We start from the raw sequence: 20,972 nt of genomic DNA on the forward strand, positions 1-20,972 counted from the left end.
GTCAGCCTGGGTCACAGGCAGACCTTGAAGCCGGGTCTTCTGACTCTTACGCTGGCTTTCTCATCCACTAAGCCCCTCTGCCTTTCCACACGATCTCCCCCCAATAAAATAATGCAGTTGCAGGATCAGTGTTTTATATATAAATCACAGTATAATTGTCCCTAAAAACTTACTCTGCTGTGTTCTAGGAGACCCTTTCTTAACATTTGCAGATCATTTTTTTAACAGATATTCACTTAAGGTATTTTTCTCCTCTAAATAAGAGATGCGTTATAAGAAACACATGGGGCAGGGGGTGGGGGGATTTCCTCTGATTTCACTTTGATCTTGTATATTAGTTTTAAAGTTGAATGTGATTTGAAGAATATTAACTCACCTTAACGAAACTTCCCAGAGTGTGTCTTTTACCTTATGTTGAAAGTCAGCTCGCAGGGTGATTTAAATTTCAGATGTTAGAGTACCTTCTTGTATGGCTCCTCGTCATCTTTGCCAAGTCGGTGCTTCTATTTTGGGTAATGATGTTCTACCACTGCAGACAGGCTTCTTAATGAAGAGGGGACTTTAAATTCCACTTATAGGGGACAGAACACAATGTGGGGTTTTTTTTATAAAATTTGAATCCAACCCACACAACCGATTTGTGGGTTGAGTTTTATGGAAGGCTTTTAAATTAATGTCACTGAAATATTCTGTAATAGGAGTAAATGGCACTAAGTAGCTATTGCATTAGTGGAAAAAAAAGCACTCACTACCCAACCCTTGGTAGTCTAGAGGGTGGGAACATGCATTGTACACCTGACATCTTGATTACATCCTTACATTTTAGATCTTTGAAGAAGCCTTTTAAAAGGTTTAATCTGTTTCTCACAGAAGGAAAGAGTAACTGTCAAAAATTCTATTGCCCTGACCAAGAAAGCTACCTGTACCAGACGGTTTTTTCTTGGCTTTTAAAGTTTCTGAAGCTGAAGTTGCTAAATGAGGGTGGGAGAGAGTTTGTTTTATTTTCCTGAGAGGCTTGCCTAGTGGAGAGAAAGCTGGGCTTAGAATAAGAAAGACCTGGGTTTAAATCCTTACTTAGTAGCTGTGGGACTATACACGTGCCACTTACCATCTTTGAGCCTCAGTCTCCTTTTCTGTAGAATGGGGATAATATCACAAAATTGTTATGGGTCTCCAAGGAAATTCTGTATGTGTGCTCTGTAAACTTTAAAATACCATAAACATAATTTTTAACACTATTTATCAACAATGAATAAATTTTCTTCTTCAGGAGAAATTAGATCCTTTGGCTTGAATAATTAAGTAGGAAATCTCTTCTCTAAATTCTTCATCAATTGGTTAAGATGTCTATATTTTATTAATAGGTTTCAGTAGTGGCTTAAGGGCCTATAGAACCCAAGTATGAGAGAGTCAAAGAGCCAGTGAGTGAGATAGCATGGAAGTAAGAAGGTCCTTTTTAGCCTGTACTGTACCTTTTTTGAAATTTCCTTTTTGTGTGCAATGAAATTTTCCAAGGTTTCTTTCTTGATCTTTTCTTTCTTCTAGCCCACATAGTTTTTATTTTCCCACTATACTGTGTACCAAGTGTGGCCCTTTCCATCCTTAGGAAAATATATCCCATAGGAAAGTGAATAACTGATACAAAGCAAAACCAGTACGTAATACAGCACATTTCTCAAAAAGATTATTTAATTGTACCTCTCTACAGTGCTTTTTAATTAACAATAATTTGCCCTTTGAATTTACTAAATCTTTCTTTCTTTCTTGTCTTTACTTACATATGCTTTCATTGACTTCTCCAGTGTGTGGTTTGTGAAATGAAATGAATCATGCCAAATTCATCTTCACTGAATAACTTTTTAAGTTATGCTGCCCACTAAGCCTTCTGACTTTAAAAATCTGTGTCTAAATACTGTGTTTGCAGCTTATTGTATTTCCTGGAAGTAGATGCCTAACAGAATCTGCTGATCCCTCATCTGCTCTTTATGGCCCATTAGTAAGGCACTAACTTTGTCCAGAAGATGAATTGTCTAACTAATTCACGTTTCAACATGGAAATGCTTTCCCCTGAAGATCTGGATTTCTTTTTTGCCAGCCACAATTCTAGTTTTATATAGGCAGCTAGGTGGCACAGTAGAGAGAACAAGGGACCTAGAATCAGGAAGACTTTCTTGGAACTCAGATACTTGTGTGACCTTGGAAAAGTCATTTAACTACTTCTTGCCTCAGTTTCCTCATCTATAAAATGGGGATAATAATGACACCTACCTCTCTAGTAGGTGCTGCAGTTGTTAGGATCATATATAATAATATTGGTAAAGTGCTTCATGAACTTTAAAACACTACATAAATACTGGCTATTAGTTTTACATTGTGTATATTAACTTTACTTTTATGTATCATTTTTCTATTTTTTAAAAATATATAACCTTTTAAGAATTATTCCTTTGCCAGAAAGGGTATTTGCATTAAAGGGAGAGACAATTAATTTGGTAAATGTAGCAAGTGGACATCTTCTCCCTGGTAGGTTGACTTGGCTTATGACAGCAAGGGACACTGAAGATTGAGAACCCTTGAGTGAGTGTGACTGCAAATCACTTGTACCATGTGGATCTTAGAAACACTTAGCCCTTAGGAGTCAGAAAGACTACAGATTGATTTCATAATAATGACTGGTGATCTGAAGTAGTCATTACTGAGGTATCGATTTTGTTAAAAGATCTAGTTGTTTGTACCTTTCAGTATGAATAAACAATCTTTAGTTAATAATTATGAGCATTTATGGTATTTATGACTCAAAGTTTTCAACATGGGATTACGTTTACAGTGTTTTCTAGGATTCCTGTGAATTGTCCTCATTTAGTACCAACTCAGAGTACACTCTCCCTACCCCTACAGTCAAGGCTTTTATTTTTATTGGGAATAGTGGAGAGGACAATGAGACAATCAAATTAGTTCCAGAAGGAACCACAGACCATGCCAAATACTATTGACATAGAAGTGGGTTTTCATATACACATACATATACCATGCATATACCCATGGAAGCACATGGATAACATACACACACACACATACGTGTGTAGTTAGGTGGTGCAGTGGATAGAGCGCTGGGCCTGAAGTCTGTAAGACTCATCTTCCTGAGTTCAAATCTGTCCTCAGACATTTACTAGCAGTGTGACCCTAGGCAAGTCACTTAACCCTGTTTGTCTCAGTTCTTCATCTGTAAAAATGAGCTGGAGAAAGAATGGAAAACCACTCCTATATCTTTACCAAGAAAACTCCAAATGGGGTCACAATCAGACACAACTTACAGAACAGAACATGAATGCGTGTGTGTGTGTGTGTGTGTGTGTGTATACAATATTTCCAAAAGTCCACTACTTAGCTATAACTAAAACCAGACATTTCTCAGATGTGTAAAATGAAATACTTTGATCAGGATAGGAAGTTCTAATTTCTCAACTGGCAAAACTAAGGTTTTTGACTGATTTTTTTTTTTTTAGTATCAGTATAGCTTTTGTTTCTGCTAGGTTTGTAGGAGTGTAAATTGATGACACCCCTAAGCCTCCAAACTAAATGACTAAAACTCCAGACTCATTCCTCCCAAAGTCTCCCAAAAACTCCTCAAGAATATAAACATTTACTTTAAAAAGAATCTTCAAATAGAAAATAAGTCAGTGAGACTGCCTGATGGTAAAACAGAGCAAAAAGACTGTTTAAAACTATTGTATAAGCTATAATTAATTAATTAACATATCAGTTAGCTGAGACATTTCTAGCATTCCAGTTGAGAAAACAGAAACAAGGAGTTTCATATCAGGATTTCATAAAAATACAAATATATTATAAATATATTTATAATTATAAATATAAATATATTTAGTAATATAAATCTAGCAGATGACTTAGGCTACCTTTCCCCTTATCTTGATCTAAATTTAATCTTAATCTAAATCTGAATGTCAAATTGTAGAATATTAGATGAGAATTTCGAAGACTTTTAAGCTGACTCTAACAAATGCATTATAATGTCCTTACTTCTTTCTAATGATGAACTCACTACTTTACAAAGTATCCATTCTATTTTTGGACCATTCTGTTACACATTGAGCTAACATTTACCTTCCTGAAATTTCTATCGTTTCTACTGCTTTTTAGAACTACACAGAATAAGTCTAATTGTTTTTCACTTAACTCTCCTTCAAATATATGAAGATATCTATCATTTCCTTCCCCCTGCCCCAATCACTCACCAAGTGTTTCCTCAGGGCTAAATATCCTTGGTTCCTTTACTTATCCCTCATACTGTCTGATAAGTTTATGAATCTCCTTAACATCTTGGTTGTTCTCCTGTGGTTTCTCTCTGGTTACTCAATGACCCTCTTAAAATGTGATGCTCAGAGGAGAGTACAGTATTCCAAATATATTATAACTAATGAAGAATCCAGGGGAACTATATCTTCTCCTGTGAATAGACACTATAATTCTCTTAATCAGAACCATAACTATAACTTGGGCTTTGGGGGCCTGGAATAAGGGAATGGTGCAAGACATGGGTCTGGGGAAACTTACGTAACTTATGGTCATCAAGGGGAGGAAGCATATTGCAACATACTTCCAAGTTGTCGTGCTTCTGGGGACTAGCTGAAACAGGGTTATGGATGCTAGGGCATCTGCTGCCAGGGAGTGTTAGTGATATTTTGAAGAGGCTATGGTCATCAAGGGTGGGGCCGGTAGGGAAAGAAGATATCCTCAAGAGTGAAGCTGCTGGGAGCAGGAGGAAGCATATTATCTTTACCCTTTAAACTTTTGCGCCCTAGGAAAGAACCCAGTCATTCCAACCCTAGTTATGACTTTGCTATTAATGCAGCTTAAGACATAGCCATATCATGCTTCTGTTTGTTTTGTTGATTTTTCCCCACCTAGATAAATTTCCATTTATCTCTGAAATTTCATCTTGTTAGATTTGGCCCATTGTTCTGAATTCCTTTTTGGATCCTGATTTCTCTCCTCCAGCATGCTATTGCTTTTTTCATCTTTGTATCATCTTCTATCATCTGCAAAGTTGATAAGCATATCATCTCTAGTTTTCATGAAAGTTATTGCTTAATATTTTAATCAGGACAAAGGCCAGTGCTTAGACAAATCAGCTCTTCTTTTGGCATTGAATGGATACAAAGACCGTAAACAAGGTTTTATTTCTGCTTCCTAATTCTGTCTCCCTCTGAAACACAGAGCAGTGGCAGAATGACATGACAAAGTTCTCCCACAGTTTTCAGTCTTAGAATACAACATCCTAACAAAAGGTCCAGAATATCAAGGGAATTAATGAAAGGAAATGCAAGGGAAGGTGGCCTGGCCATACCAGATTTCAAATTGTATCATAAAGCAGCAATCGTCAAAACTACTTGGTACTGGCTGAAATAGAAGGGTAGATCGGTGGAATGCATTAGGTACACAAGACACAGTAGTCAATGACTATAGTAATCTACTATTTAATAAACTCCAAAACCCCAGCTGCTGGGGGAAAAAAACTCACTATTTGACAAAAACTGCTATGAAAAATAGTATAGCAGAAACCAATATATATCTTACATAGACCAATATATATCTTATACCATATACCAAAATAAAGTCAAAATGTGTACACAATTTAGATATAAAGGCTGATAGCATAAGCAAATTAGGAGAGCAAGGAATAGTTTGCCTGTCAGACTTATAGAGAACAGAATAATTTATGGCTAAACAAGATAGAGAATATTATGAAATGCAAAATGGATAATTTTGATCGCATTAAATTGAAAACTTTTTGCACAAACAAAGCCAATGCAACCAAGATTAGGAGGGAAGCAGAAAACTAGGAAAGAATTTTTACAACCAGTGTCTCTGATGAAGACCTTATCTCTAAAATAGATAGAGAACTGAGTCAAATTTATAAGAATACAAGTCATTTCCCAATTGATAAATGCTCAAAGGATATGAATAGGCAGTTTTCAGAGGAAGAAATTAAAGCTATCTATAGTCATGTGAAAAAATGCTCTAAATCACTATGGAATAGAGAAATGCAAATCAGAACAACTCTTAGGTACCACATCATAGCTATCAGATTGGCTAACATGACAGAACAGGAAAATGATAAATACTGGAGAAGATGTGGAAAAAATTGGAACACCAGTGCAATGTTGGTGGAGTTGTGAACTGATCCAACCATTCTGGAGAGCAATTTGGAACTATGCCCTTTGACCCAGCATTATCACTTCTAGAGCTGTATCCCAAAGAAATAACAGAAATGGGAAAAGAACCCACATGCATAAAAGTATTTATAGCAGCTCTTTGTGGTGGCAAAGAATTAGAAATTGACAGGATGCCCATCAGTTCGGGGATGGCTGAACCAGTTGCAGTATATGGATGTAATGGAATACTATTGTGCTATAAGAAATGATGAGCAGGCAGACTTCAGAAAAACCTGGAAGGACTTATATGAACTGATACTGAGTGAAATGAGCAGAACCAGAACATTGTACACAGTTACTGCGACATTGTATGATGACTAACTTTGATAGACTTATCTCCTCTTAGCAATGCAAGGATCTAAGACAACTCCAAAGGATTCATGATGGAAAATGCTATCCACATCCAGAAAAAGAACTATGGAGTCCGAATGCAAATGGAAGCATATTATTCTCTCTGTCTCTCTGTCTGTCTGTCTGTCTCTCTCTCTCTCTCTCCCTCTCTCTCTCTCATTTCTTCTTTCTCATGATTTCTCCCATTGGTTCTAATTCTTCTTTACATATTACACACCATCTTGGGATGATGGTGAGGGACAGATGGAGAGAAAATTTGGAACTCATAATCTTATGGAAGTGAAAGTTGAAAACTAAAAGTAAATATTAAAAAAATTAAAAGAATACAACATCCTTTTCCTTCTTGGTCTTGATCTCTTCCTCATTCTGCCAGATGAGACATCTTATTCTCAGTACTAACCCATCATTTTGGAGAAGGACTAAGCTGAGCATGTGAGGCATGAGTAAACCATGGTAGTTTCAGGTAAATTTCATATCTGATTCAGAAGGGGCAGAATTGTGCTAAGCATGGCTTCCCCAGAGCATGAAACAAATCTCCTTGGTGACTCCCAGGCCAACATAATTAATCCCAGACTAGATAATCAGTTTTCTAGGTTCATTTCAAATATGTATAAATCAGTAGGCACTTCTAGACTTGTGAAATTCGCCTAAACAAACCAATATCTGAATAAACCCAACTCTGATTTTCAGGATATAATCTCCCAGTATGGGAGAAAAAAAATTTTAAACATGTGGGAGGAAAGGCATTTATACCAAATAACTCTTCCAGACTTACATAGAGTGTTTACGTTAAGTATCTATGAAAGGCTGTTTAGCTTTACAGTGAAAAAACTGTTCTTTGAATAAAATTGAGCTGCCTTGGAGGACAAGTGAATCAAAAAGATGCTTTTCTAAAGACAGCAATGTGTACATTTCCAAGTTATAGCCTTGAGAGGTTAAACTAAGCCAATTATTTTAATTAATATTTTAGTTGGTATGATACATTCATTATACTTTTAAAAGTGAAATGAAATAAACCACCTTCTGCATAAGTCTTTGCATCAGAATCTCAAATTATTTGTACAGTTATTTGGTTTGTATAATAATATATTCCTCTTGTTAACACATTCTTTTCTTTTCCGTTTGCCCTGCCTCTATACCCTCTGGACCATTGCTGCTTATTGTCTGACCTATACTGACAAACTCTAAAGACAATTGGGTTTTGCCATCTGTTCCCCTACTGAATCCTTAGGGCTTCTGTGATTTTCCATCTGCACTGATGCTCAACTTTTATTTGTTGTCCCCCCCCCCCCAATAAAGGTGTGAGTTTGTTGAGCGTGGATATTGTCTGGATTTTCTTTTTCTATTTGTCTCCCCAGTGCTTAGCCTGGTGGTTGGCATATAGCAAGCTCCTAATAAACTTCTTTTAATTTATTCAAAAGACTGAAATCATAGATTCTTTTCATATGGAATTATTATATACTGAGTAAGAAATTAATTCTCCATCTTAATATACTTTACTGGATAGAGAAGTGCGTTTGGAGTCAGTAGAGCTGGTTTTGAGTTCCAACTTTACCACTTACTAGCTATATGACCGTATAAGTCACAGAACAACTCTGAGTCTCAGTTTCCCCACCCATAAGAAGAGGATAATAATATTTTCACTATTCCTCACAAGGTCATTGTGAGGAAAATAGGAAATAGTTTACAAATTATAAGTGTGAGGTATTGGGTTTTTTTTTTTTTGTTAATCTTCCTCCACTAAGGATAGACCAACTTAGAATGGAAATAAACTTGAACTGAGGAATTCATTATACCTACAAGAAAATGTCAACACTCCTGAAGTTAAATCCCCTCATAGAGAATCCACCAACAGTATAGTGACTTTTCCTCTAAATTTGTTTTTATGTGGGCAGAAATCCATCAGTATTAATACTTGTTTTCAACATTTGAGTAGTCCACCTCATTTTCCAATCATACATTTATGAGAAGTTATCTTTTATGTCACCTCCTGTGTGGAAGTCAGAGTTTTTTAATATACTGCAAGCTAATTTCATTATGTATGTGTGTGTATGTGTGTGTGTGTGTGTATACACACACACACACATATATATATATATATATATATATATACACATATATATCCACTGTCTTTAGGTTATCTACAATTTTCAGTCTTCAGAGACTGTGATATTACATGATTCAGATAATGTCACATTACCCAGAAAAAATGCTGTTGTTGGGTGTTTCAATTTAGGGATCATCTTTGAATCAGTGAAAATGCTGTTCAGTTTTCCAAATGCAGTACAACTTATTTTCTTCCTACTGTTCCAAGTTTGGGCCTAGATCATCATCCACTGATGATATCTGGTTAAGTTATATGTGTGTGTATGTGTATGTGTGTGTGTGTGTGTGTATACATATATATGTAGATAGATGGATAGATATAGATGGATTAACTCAGTAGACTCTTTAACTACATGTCATACCCTGTACAGTAAACATTTTTCATCCATTTAGTTTTTCTTGTGTTGATTGTTAATCCAAAGTCTATTGTGTGATTATGGCTTCTGTTAAAGAGGCTAGGCCTTACTAGAGTCAGAACATGCCACTAACAAATAGATGCACATGGAAAATAATACCATTAATAGATAATCCCTTTTTCTTTTTCTAGTCTACCCTGGTCACACCCCATTACAGAGTCAAAAAACCTTTGGTTGGTATACCTTTTGTTTGTTTGTCTTAGGCCTTTATCTTTTTCTTCCAATGGTATGTAATCTCCTTGAGGGCCGGGACTATTTTGTTTATGTCTTTTTAAAATTTCCAGTGGTTGCCTCAGTGCCTGGAACATGATTGATACTTAATAAATTCTTGTTGAATTGAATTGATAAGAATATCAATGGAAAACAATTCGCTGTTCGGTCAACAAGTGTTTCATGTTCTCAATATGTGCCTGGGGGAGGTATGTTTGTTAAAGAAGAATCTCTTATTCTCTCAAATAAAATATTTTAAAATTATCAATGTCGTAGACTAAGACCTACTTACTATTCACTATATTTCAGCCATTTTGGGCTGTGAAGTTGTGTCTTCTTTAGAATATCAATTGCAAACCCTGCCATTTTCCCTTCTCATTTTCATATAGGTTGAGACAACCGAAATATATGGGTGGATCAGGGGTGGGAAACCTGCTGCCTCAAGGCCACATGTCACCCTCCAGATCCTCAAGTGTGGCCAGTTGGATTCAGTCAAAGGGCCACATATGACCTCCAGGCTGCAGGTTCCCCACCTCTATGTGTGTGTAGATCTTGCTTCCACAGATTTTGTGGGTAAGAAAAAGTTGGCATATAGTTGGTAATTTTAGAAATGATTCAATCACATTTTTTTTTTCTGTAGCCACACCAGCCATGATTTTCCCCCCATTTATTCAGTATCTTTGCCTCTTTCACATATTGTGAAAATTGATCCGTGAATGTTTTCAAAACTGTAATTTCGAGCACGGATTTTTTTCTATGTATACTTGGTCTGTTCTGTCTGCATTTTCCAGGTTGGTTTTCTTTATTATTATTTCAACTTCTTCAAGTAAAAGATGTCAGAGTCTAAATGTAGTGGTCCTGGTGTCATCAATGATGAAAATAGTTTGTTAGAGAAATGCTGATCTATTTGTAAATTTTTTTCGGTTGTTTCCTTGCTTCCAGTTTTTGGAATGGTATAATGGCATAATTGGGATGGTATTTTCTGGCATAACTATTGGGCCTCACACCAGACTTTTGCAAACACTACTCTTCACTTTTTTTAATCAGGTGAAAATGCCAGTATCTACTGTCTTCTGCTGTTGTGTTTTATAAATAAATGTATATCCCACACCAATATTCCCTTTGTCTTCTGTCTCTTGTCTTGGTACAGAAATCAAGTATTTGCAAGTTGAGGCAATTTCAGAGTCCTTTGGTCTCCTTGTTGTGGTCATTCTTTAACATTCTAAGGAATGGTGATGATCCATGTTGATGTCTTTCCCATTATCCATTTCCCACTTTTCTGGAACACTGCACTGTACCTTTACAGGCTGCCTCCCCCTATGGAATGCAAGTTTCTTGAAAGCAGGGGCAATTTCCTTTGTCTTTGAATACCCCACTTCCTAGGGCAGTGCCTGGCATATAATTGGCACTTAATAAATGTATGATGATTGCTCATATTGCTCCCAGCTCCCCAGGTATATTTGGGGTTAAATAAACTTTTAGAGGCAGCCTCAAAACTGTCTTTAAAAATAAGATTTACTCAGATCTGACTAGGATTGCTTAGTGACCCAAGCAAGGGATTAGATTAGGTGGAGGAATATAACAGCTCAGTGCTTAGCACACAGTGGGTTAATATTGTTGTCATTAATAATCATTTGCTATACCCCATTAAGTATTGTGCTAGGTGCTATAAAGGAAATACAGTCTTCGGCCTGTGGAACTTACAGTATTCAATTCAAGATAAATTGTCTACGCTTGTATCGATAAATAAGAAATAGGAATAGCTGAATTATTTTTTTTGCTTGGTTTATAGTTTGTTCTCTCATTCATCATACATTTCTTGAGTTTCGGTGTTGTCTAGGTCCTTGCACTGGGCACCATGGGGTTTTAAAGGAAGTCGAAGATAAGCTCCCAGCTTAGGGAGCTTATAGTACCGAAAGTGATATAAGAAATAAACATAGATAATAATACTGCAAAATGTGATTGAAAAGTAACATGTCTGTATTGCTGTATTGTTTTGGGGGGGGGTGAGGGAAGGGAAGAGAGAGACAGACAGACAGAGACAGACAGACACAGAGAGAACAGCAGAAGATGGTAAGCTTACTTTCACTGAAGGAATTTTTATGGTTTGACTCATTTACCTGTTGTTTGTGTCACCTGTTGATCTGTATTTTACCCCTCTAGAATATGCTTTTTGTTTCATTTTGGTCTTGTGATTTCATCTTTGTAAAGCAACCTCCTTTACAGAAACTCCCTCTACTGATAGAAATCTCTAATTAATAAGTTAACTCTTTTGAACTTAGAATTTGTTTCCTAACTAAAACAGTTTTGCAGTTTTGAGGCTTCCTCTTAAAGCTTTATTTAACCCAGAATATACCTGCAGAGCAGGGAGCTATAGCATCAATCATCAAACATTTATTAAGTGCCTGGCACTGCTCTAGAAAGTGATTTCAAAGACAAAGGAAACTGCCCTTGCTTTCAAGAAGCTTGAAGTCTATAGGGGGAAGCAACATACAAATAAATAAGTATATATGAAATCTGTTCAAAATAAATGCAAAATAATTTTTGGGTTGGGGTGGTGGCAGTGATATGATGTTTAGATGAGGCACAATCCCTTTACTCATATGAATTTATATTCTTTTATCAGGGATTCCTAACCTGAAATCCATAAACTTGTTTTTGTTTTTTTAAGTATTTTGATAACTTCATTTCAATATGATTGGTTTATTTTATAATCTTATATATTTCATACTGTACAGTTAAAAACATTTTTCTGGTTTTTCATATGCTTCGCCAGACTGCAAAAGGGTCAGTGACACACACAAAAAGATTAAGAACCCTGGTCTAATTGCTATGGCTAAATAGGGTTTATGGGCTGACTGCCCACCATTTATATAGGAAAACTAATTCTAAGTTCTAAACAACTGCGTTCTAAACAAAGCACTGGTGTTGGAGTTAGGGCACCCTGGTCCAAATCCTGCCTTCGTTACTTATTTCCTCTGTAATCTTGGGCAATCATTTAACCTCTCTGGGCCTCAGTGTCTCCACCTGCAAAATGAAGAGGTTATGCTAGATGGCCTCAAAGACCAGCTCTATGACCAGTTTCCAACTTGATGGCCTCAAAGGTTTCTTCCAGCTCTAAATCTCTGATCATGTTTTTATGTTCCTAAGGTATATACATCTTATTACCAAAAACACTGAAAAAAGTGTTTACTGATTTGGATGTGGAGGGAATGAATTAAAGAGAATTACAGTAACAAGAGAATGTAAAGAGGAACAGCAGTCAAACTCTTAGGATATTTTAGGCAAAATTTTAGGTTGGACTTCTATGTTGAACTGGATGGCATTTGAGATCATTTGCAACTAGAGACTTATGATCTATTGTTACTTAATGAAAGTGAGGGGAAAATTGTGGGAACCTGGGTAGTATGGAAGCAGAGTGGGTAGAGATAGAGACAGATAAAAGCATTTTTAAATAATTATTTTTTAAAAAAAATGAAAGTTGATGATCTTGACATGTTTAAAGATTTGGCCTAAGAACAAACTCTTCTCTTTTGGAAAGTTGTTTCAGAGTGTCTCATGGAACACAGGCTTGACATATTTGCCAAGATAGCTTTTATGGTGTCTTTTCAGGTTGGCATTTTTTTGACTGAACAGCAAAGCAGAATTGTTAGATGTTTTCTACACGAATGCCTAGAAGTTTTACTAGTCTATATACTGGCAGCCTTGATTGAGTTGTGCCTTAGGCCAAAATTACTGAAGCCAATTCCTCTTGGATTTTCTCCTCCTAATGATTGTTCTTTGATAATTTCCATAGATGAGTGTTCCATAGTAACAGAACAGTAATTTCCTTTTATAGATTTGTCTCAATTATATTTTCTAGTTTTGCTGCCTGCATTCTTATGCATTTTTTCCATGCTAGAGTTTATGACCTATATTTTTCTATGGTTTTTTCACAAAGTTCAGAGACCATGTCTCCCTTATCACTGATGTTTCCAGAATAGTTTTTAATGTACAAAGATTGAAGGGAGGGATGGAATGCAGCAGAGTCAGCATTCCTCATCATTATCTACTAGTGCACAACTCCAGTCATAAAGGTAGGAAAACTAGGAGTCATCTTCACTTCCTCATTCCCTCATCTGCCATCCAGTCAGTTGCCAAGTTTTATTGATTTCACCTCTATGGCATTTCTTATGGAATCTCCTTCTCTCTACAGACAGAGTTATTCCCTTCCTTCAGCATTCCTCACTTCATGACTAGACTAATGTCCTTTAATTTGTCCACCTGCCTTAAGTGTCTTTTCTCTCCAATTGATCCACCACACAGCTGCCGAAGTGATGTTCCAGAATAACATGTTCACTAAACACCAAGTAGAATCAAATATCAAATTCTCTGTTTGGCTTTTGATTCCCTTCAAAACCTGGATCCAGCCTCTCTAGGCTTATAGGTCATTACTCCTCTCATGCTCTGATCCAGTCACACTGTCCCTTTTGCCATTCTTTATAATCAGTCTCTTGTCCTGAGCCTTTGCATTGCCTCCCCCCCATTTCATCAATGCCTCTGAAAATCCCTATTTTCTTCAAAGTTTTGATCAAGCAACCCCTTCTGCATCAAGTTTTTCTTGATCCCTGCAACAACTGGTATCTCCATCCCTACCTCCTCAAAAGGGGAAAATTACTTTGTATATATTTTGAATATACTTATAGGCTTATATTGTCTCTCCCTATGGAATGTAAGATTCTTGAGGGTAAGGACTATTTGATTGTATTTGTATCCTTATTTAGTGGTAGTGCTTGGCACATAATAAGGGCTTGATGAATATACATTAGTTTGATGATTGATTGTTCCATAGCCCAAATAATTCCTTGTTGAACATGACACCTTGAAGTTTTTAGTAACAGAATGAAAAAGGTCTAGTGCTTAGACATTCTAATTTTATAAATATATTTGAATCTGACTGATAGATTAAAAGAAGGCTTTTATGACCAAGACTTATAAGGAATAACAAATTGATTCTACTATCATTGAAAATGTGACAGGACAGGGCAGCAGAAATGCTAATTTTATGGGTGACTGTTGATAAAGAATCAAGGGGGAAAGTACCATTATGCTTAAATCTAACTCAGTGTAAGAAATTTCTGATCTGCACAAGGTACTCTTTTAATTTCACCTCAGATCATTGATTTGGTAAGCTTGGGTACATGTAGGATCAAGTAAAAGAAATAATGGTTATTTTTATAACAAAAGAAGTATTTTAGAAATAATTTAACTAACTTAAAAATCTTCATTAATTAAAAAAACTGTCATTACCTTTCAATCATTTAAATAGTACAAAGAAAGGGTCCAACATCAGAAAATTATGCAATGCCTTATTGTATCAAAAAAGTGCTTTGATTTTATCTTAGCTCCTAAAGGATCTTTGCTAGCTTATGCTTGTTAGACTCATATTTTGTTACAGGACTGTACAAGTTCAGTCTTCTTGGTGTAGTAGAAAAAGTATCATGCTTGCATAGAATGGATGCTTAATAAATAGTGACAGAATGAGTTACTTAAGAATGGAAAGACCTGAGGTCTTAGTGTTGGCTCTGTAGTTATTTCATTTCCCTATGTCTCAATTTCATCATGATGTATTCTTTAAGATGAACAGGATGATCTCTGAGGACCTACACATCTCTAATTCTCAAAAATAAGATATAAAAGCCAATGATTTAAGTTTTCGGAATTGCTTCCTACTTTTCAAGAAATTTGCCTGGCATTTCAAACAATATAGAAAGAAGACTGATTTTGTGCTGTACAATGAGCATCAAAATGCTAATTGAGGTAAATCAAATCTGAATATGATTTTATTGCACTAATGATTGTAAGTATACAATATGGATTTTATATTTGAGCTTCAACACTAGAATAGATTAAATTTGAACAAGCTGGTATCGGATTGCATGTGATTTAATCACTTTGTTTCTTTGGATTGGGGGGAAAACCTTTGGAATCATTTATAGATTGTAAGGTGAGACAGCCCTCCAAATGACAAAATCATGATTGTTTTGTCTGTGAGGTTTAATATATTAAAATTTAATTTGCTCATGTGCTTTGCTCCAATAGCACTGTGCTAGCAAATGGCTATAATTAGATTACCAGGCTGCTAAGCAGTGGTGACAGTATCTGAGGCTCAGAGAGCATGTGCTAGATTCTACATGTGCCTTTTTCCCATTGGCTGTTGACATTGCTGCTTGCCAGTTTGATAGGTTTCCACAGTAATCTTTATGCTGCATTAGAGACATAGATACAGAGGTACTGTACTGTGTTCTTGCAACGGTAGAGGTGCTTAGCTTGTAGCATAAAAGAAAGAGAAAGCCACTGATGGAAGAAAGGCATTGGTCTTTGTTGTAAAACATCACTAGTGAACGGCTGCTAGCAGCAAGCAGGGTCAGTGGAGGAGTTTCAGTTCATGGTAATTACTTTCGGTCTTTATCTATGCCATAAAGCACAGCCGTGCATGAAATGAATACTGTTAATCATGTCATCTGTTTAATTTGATCTTGCTTTTGTTAATAGCATGTGTAGTACAGCTTCTGATACTAAACATGTTCCCCCAGAAAAAAAATACTTGAGAAAATATCGAATATATTCATGTGGGAGCATTGTTTTTACATGAATTCTAGGGTGCATGTGCATGTGAGGAATTCTTATTGGTCCTCTTTTGTTTTGGTAATCCTAGTAATTTCAGGGATTCAGGTATCTTTGCCGCTTCATGTCCATCCCTGGTTGCTTCTGTTTATATTGAGATAAGATTGCTCTGAATAACGAAGGGTCAGAGGAAATTTTATGAAATGTATTCTAATGAGACATAGGGCAATAACTATCCTAAGAGACTGAAGAACAGGACGTAATGTGTTGTTATTTTTTTCAGAGATGCTCTCAGCCTTCATTTTGGATGGTTTCTTTGTTTCACCTTTCTGTATGTGCCATTAAGAGGCTCTTTTTAAAAATTAAGTAGCAAGTTATTGCATATCCCAGTCTAGGGAAGAAGAGGTTCATTGTATAATTATTTCTAAGAGCCAAATTTTGGCTCATGGACTTGTTTTGGTATGGACAAACATTGCCTTTAGAGTTGGAATGAGAGATTAAAAAGGTGGGGTTCCTATCACTCACTTTGAATATTGTTTCAAACATTTTCCATAATGTTTTTATTGAATGTATTGTTGTATTCCAGTTCTTGTTCTTAGACTACATTTTTAAATGGCCTCAAATCTTAGATTAGAAATGGCATGTTTAAAGGCAGTTGTATTTAATACACAAGATGGGGGTGGGAGAAGAGACAATTGATAAAATATATGTTTGCCTGAAACTCTATCTTCCCTACATGTTTGTCAGTTTTATATAAAAATAGATTGCAGCTACAGCTGGCTGTCACAACTTAAAATTGATGCCCTTGTCTTTATCAGACTGTGGAGTCCACAGAAACTTGTGTCTTGAGTCACCAGTCATTCAGCTGGCTGTCTGCCACCATGCGTCTGGTAACGGTGAAAAGCTTTGCTAAAATCCAAAAGGTGTAAGAATTGTTTTTTTTCCTTTTTTCGCAGAGACAAAATAGTTTTGCAGGCCATCTTTCTAAGTAATTGTTTATTAAATAGCTGATCTCATTTAAAATATATATACTTTCAAAAATACTGTATCTCTTGCTGTATTTAAAGCTCCATGCTAACATTCTCTGTGTTGCCTTCCCTCCCCAAACATTCATTTCTTTCAAAGTCCACATTTAAGTCTAATAGGTTATCTATATGTCATAGTTTTTTTTCCATAAATAACACATTTGAGAAAAATATCTTGGACAGAATTAATAAGTTTCACTGAAAATTACCACAATTGAGCATTTTGTATGACCTTAAAATTGTATTCTTTTTAGTTTCAACATGCCAGACATGATCAATGTAAAAATTAGAACTGTAACTCTGATAATGGCACTTGGTTAACATTTCAGCATAATTGATTAAAAGGCTGTGCTTTGCTGTGATTTAACAAGATTACATGGCTGCATCACTGATGGCAACAGAAATTGTGATGATAGTTGGTGCCCTGTGTTTGTATGTTTTGTGTCTTTTGTTCTTTCCATGAACTGCTTTACTCCTTTGTACTTGGCTGGCAAACTTTCTGTGTATCAACAGTTAGGAAAGGGCAGTGATGGTGAGATCAGCGTGTAGGCACACCTCAGGCATCTTCTCTATTTCCTTTGTCTTCTGAGGCACCTACTAAATTGTTCGGCTCTTCTAATGACCGTAAGAAGTAGCCTGGTTTAAAAGAAAATTGTCCATAATTTCCCCCCCTGCTGAACAGTATCAAATCTAAGCTTAAAATGTGTAGATTACTTAAAAGCAGACTTCTCTGTTTTTGAAGGCATGTCAGTATTGAGCTATGTATGCTTGAGATCCCCAAATCAGTACTAATTGGTGTGGGAATTCCCATGTATTATATTTAGGGTATTTTCCATGTCATGAAGTTTTATATGATTTAAAAATGTAAAATTGAGTTCATGCTGTGGTGATTTAATAGTATTATGCACAGAACTATGTTTTAAAACCAATTAACCTCACTTAAAGGAACACAGTTCTAGAGAAGTCACTAGTAAAATACTATCTCTGTAAAGTAACAAAGATGTACATTTTTAGTTACTCATACTAAAAAGGATTGGAAATATAATGTATATACTATATTTTTTCTTTATGGAATTTTTTTTGCATTTCATAGGGATATAGAAAATAAACCTCTTGTACATGATGAATTGTTTCTCTGTATTTCACAATGTTCATGCAAGATAAAAATGTATTTGTAAAACAAAATCATTCTGAGAAAATATAACAATATTCGTGAGCATCAGTATATAAAATATGATGTATTTTAAACTCAGAAAGATGAGAGAGATTCAGTAATATAGTATAATTTGTTTATTCAGAATCATAATTGAATGACTAGACATTAATGAGTTGATAGCAACTTGGAGGGAGATCTCTGGTAGAGTGTCCTCAGGGATCTGTCCATGGTCCTGTGCTGTTCAGAATTTTTGATGGTGACATAGATGAAGACACATACATGATTAAAAAAAAAGCTGGAAGGGAACTAACATGTTGGATAAACAAAGTCAGAATGCAAAAAGATCTTGAAAGGCTATTGTGATTAGCTGAATAATAACATGAAAGTTAATAATATAAAGTTCAGTGTTTGAGTTAACATCAACTGTGCAATCACTAGGCAAGTTGGGGGGATGGATATGGTAGGTAGAAGTTAGTCTGAAAAAGAGCAGAGAGATTTAGTCAACTACAAGCTCAAAACAAGACAAATATGGCAAGTATAAAAGCTAATGTGATCTTAGATTACTTAAAAAAAAGCAAACCCCAGTTCAAATCTAGCCTAAGCTACTTACTAGCAGTGTGACCTTGGGCAAGTCACTTAAATACCGTCTTGGTTTCTAAATTTGTGCGATGGAAATAATAATAACACATTCTTCCCAGGGTTGTTGTGAGATATTTGTAAAACCCTTTCCAAACCTTAAAGTGTTATATAAATGCTAACTATTATTATTTTTGTCTCTACTGTTATTAGTCTTGTCAATTCTACCTCCTCCATATCTCTAACATCTACCCCTTTTCTGCTTCTAAGGCCATCACCCTAAATTGGGTCTTCATCACCTTTCAACTGGCCAGCTATAGTAACTTTATAGTTGGTCCTCCCAGATCCAGTTTCTCTCTTCTCAAATACATCTTCCCCTATGTTGCTTCCAAATTTCAAATCCTAAAATTCCAAGTGTGACCATGTCACTTCTGCTCAAGAAGATGTGTTGGCTCCCCACTGCCTTTAATGGATAAAGTTTGGAATTCCTCATTTGGTATTTGAAGGCCTTCTAAATCTGGCTTTATTCTTCCATTCTGATTACTCATCCTTCCTCTTTATGTGTTCTATAACTCCAGCAAGACTGGCCTGCTTGCTGTTCCCTGTAAACAGCACTTCATGAACACCTGCCTCTCTTTGGGCCTTTGCATAGGCTGACCCTCATGCCTGGAATGCTTTCCCTTCTCCCCACTACCTCTTAGACCCTTCTTTCATTCAGAGTAAGCTTTCAAAGTTCAAGTGCCACCTTGTTCAAGAGACCCTCCAGGAATCATAATTGTGTGTCTGTCTGTCTTTCCTGTCTCTGTCCATCTCTCTCTCTCTCTCTCTCTCTCTCTCTCTCCATATACATATATATATATATACATATTATCTCACATAGTTTTTATTTACAAATATGTTGTATCTTTCCAGGAGAATATAAGCTCTTTGCTCCTTTAAGGGAGTAAGGGAGGGACAGTATCATTTTGGTATATGCCTCTATCCTTAATGCTCACATGCTGTCTATAGTAGGTGCTTAACAAATGTTTTTCAATTGACTTATATTCTTGCTGCATTGATTTGGGTCCTATAAAACCTTGGATACTGTATGTTTTCTTAGACATAATAATATCTGATTTTTATATAGCACCTTTACGTTCACAAAGCACTTTCCATATGTTTCCTCAAAGCCACCTCATGAATTAAAGTGCTTTAGCTATTATCTCCATTTTACAGATGAAGAAACAGAAGCTGTGAGAAGTTAAACTTGTTCCAGGTGGGATGTGAGCCCTGGTATCTCTTGACTGCAGCATGCAGTGTCCTATCCCTGATTTCTTGCTACTTCTCTGTATAAAGCAAATTTGCTTGTGCAAATTTTTCCCAGAACACGATGAACAAGGATCATATCAGTACTGATAGAGTCAAATTAAAAAAGGTGGTACATGGAAATTGGAGATATTTTTATTATCCATCAGTTGAGATATATCTCTGGCAAAGGGAACACAAAGCATTTTTTAAAATATTTATTGCATTGAAGAGGTTTCCTTGTACAGTTAATCTTTTTGAAACTACTGAAGTTTCCTGGAATTAACATTTAAATTTTGGTTCTGTATTTGATTTCTTTAATGTACTATTTTATAGCTTCTCATTAAAAGTCCAATAAGACTTGGGAAGTCAGTAGCAAGATTGTAACAGTACAACCAAACTTTGATTAAGATGTTCTGTTTTTTTAGCTATTAAATAAATTTAAACATACTTAAAACTACCAAATTTAAAGTAGCAGTTAATTTTAAAGTTAATACATCAGTTTGGTCTGGCATATGCTAACACTGAAAGATCTCATATTTAAAAAAAGAGAGAATGGCACAGTATTTTATTGTGGGATATGTACTATAAGTGTCTGTGATATAGTCAAATAATGCAAAGAGATTAGTATAATTCCTGACTTCTCACATGATACAGACTAGATGATCATAAAAAGTTAGAGAGTTAACTGTGTAGCCAAAAGGACACTGCACTTGGATTCAGAGGACCTTAGTTAATCTCATATCCAAAACTTATGTCCTGATTGGCTGTGGCCAGTTCAATTTTTCTGAACCTCAGTTTCCTCAGGAGGCAAAATGAACATAATTCTTGTGCCACAGGGTTGTTGCAAGGAAATCTGACCAACTATTTGCTGGTTATCACCTAGATGTCCTTCTGCTATTTCAGATTCAACATGTCCATTACAGAGTTTATCATACTCCACTCTGCCCTGCCTCCTTCCAAACTTAACCATTTCTGCTAAGCTCTTCCTTGTTACCCAAGTTTG

At 35.9% G+C, this 20,972-nt stretch overlaps 1 protein-coding gene across 2 annotated transcripts in view; it reads left to right on the forward strand.

Moving 5' to 3' along the window:
- The window catches only part of FAM110B (family with sequence similarity 110 member B), a 206,635-nt gene that overhangs the window by 87,556 nt on the left and 98,107 nt on the right, over nucleotides 1-20,972 (forward strand). Inside the window, exon 1 of one of the 2 annotated variants that reach the window (XM_036741565.1) lies at nucleotides 15,567-15,749. The exons of the other annotated variant lie outside the window; for it this stretch is intronic. The gene's annotated coding sequence lies outside the window, so the exon portion shown is untranslated. Of the gene's footprint in view, nucleotides 1-15,566; nucleotides 15,750-20,972 lie in introns of those variants that run through there. 2 annotated transcript variants of the gene reach the window in all.

Source organism: Trichosurus vulpecula, chromosome 1 (assembly GCF_011100635.1).
Source record: "Trichosurus vulpecula isolate mTriVul1 chromosome 1, mTriVul1.pri, whole genome shotgun sequence".
In the NCBI taxonomy this organism is placed as follows: domain Eukaryota; kingdom Metazoa; phylum Chordata; class Mammalia; order Diprotodontia; family Phalangeridae; genus Trichosurus; species Trichosurus vulpecula.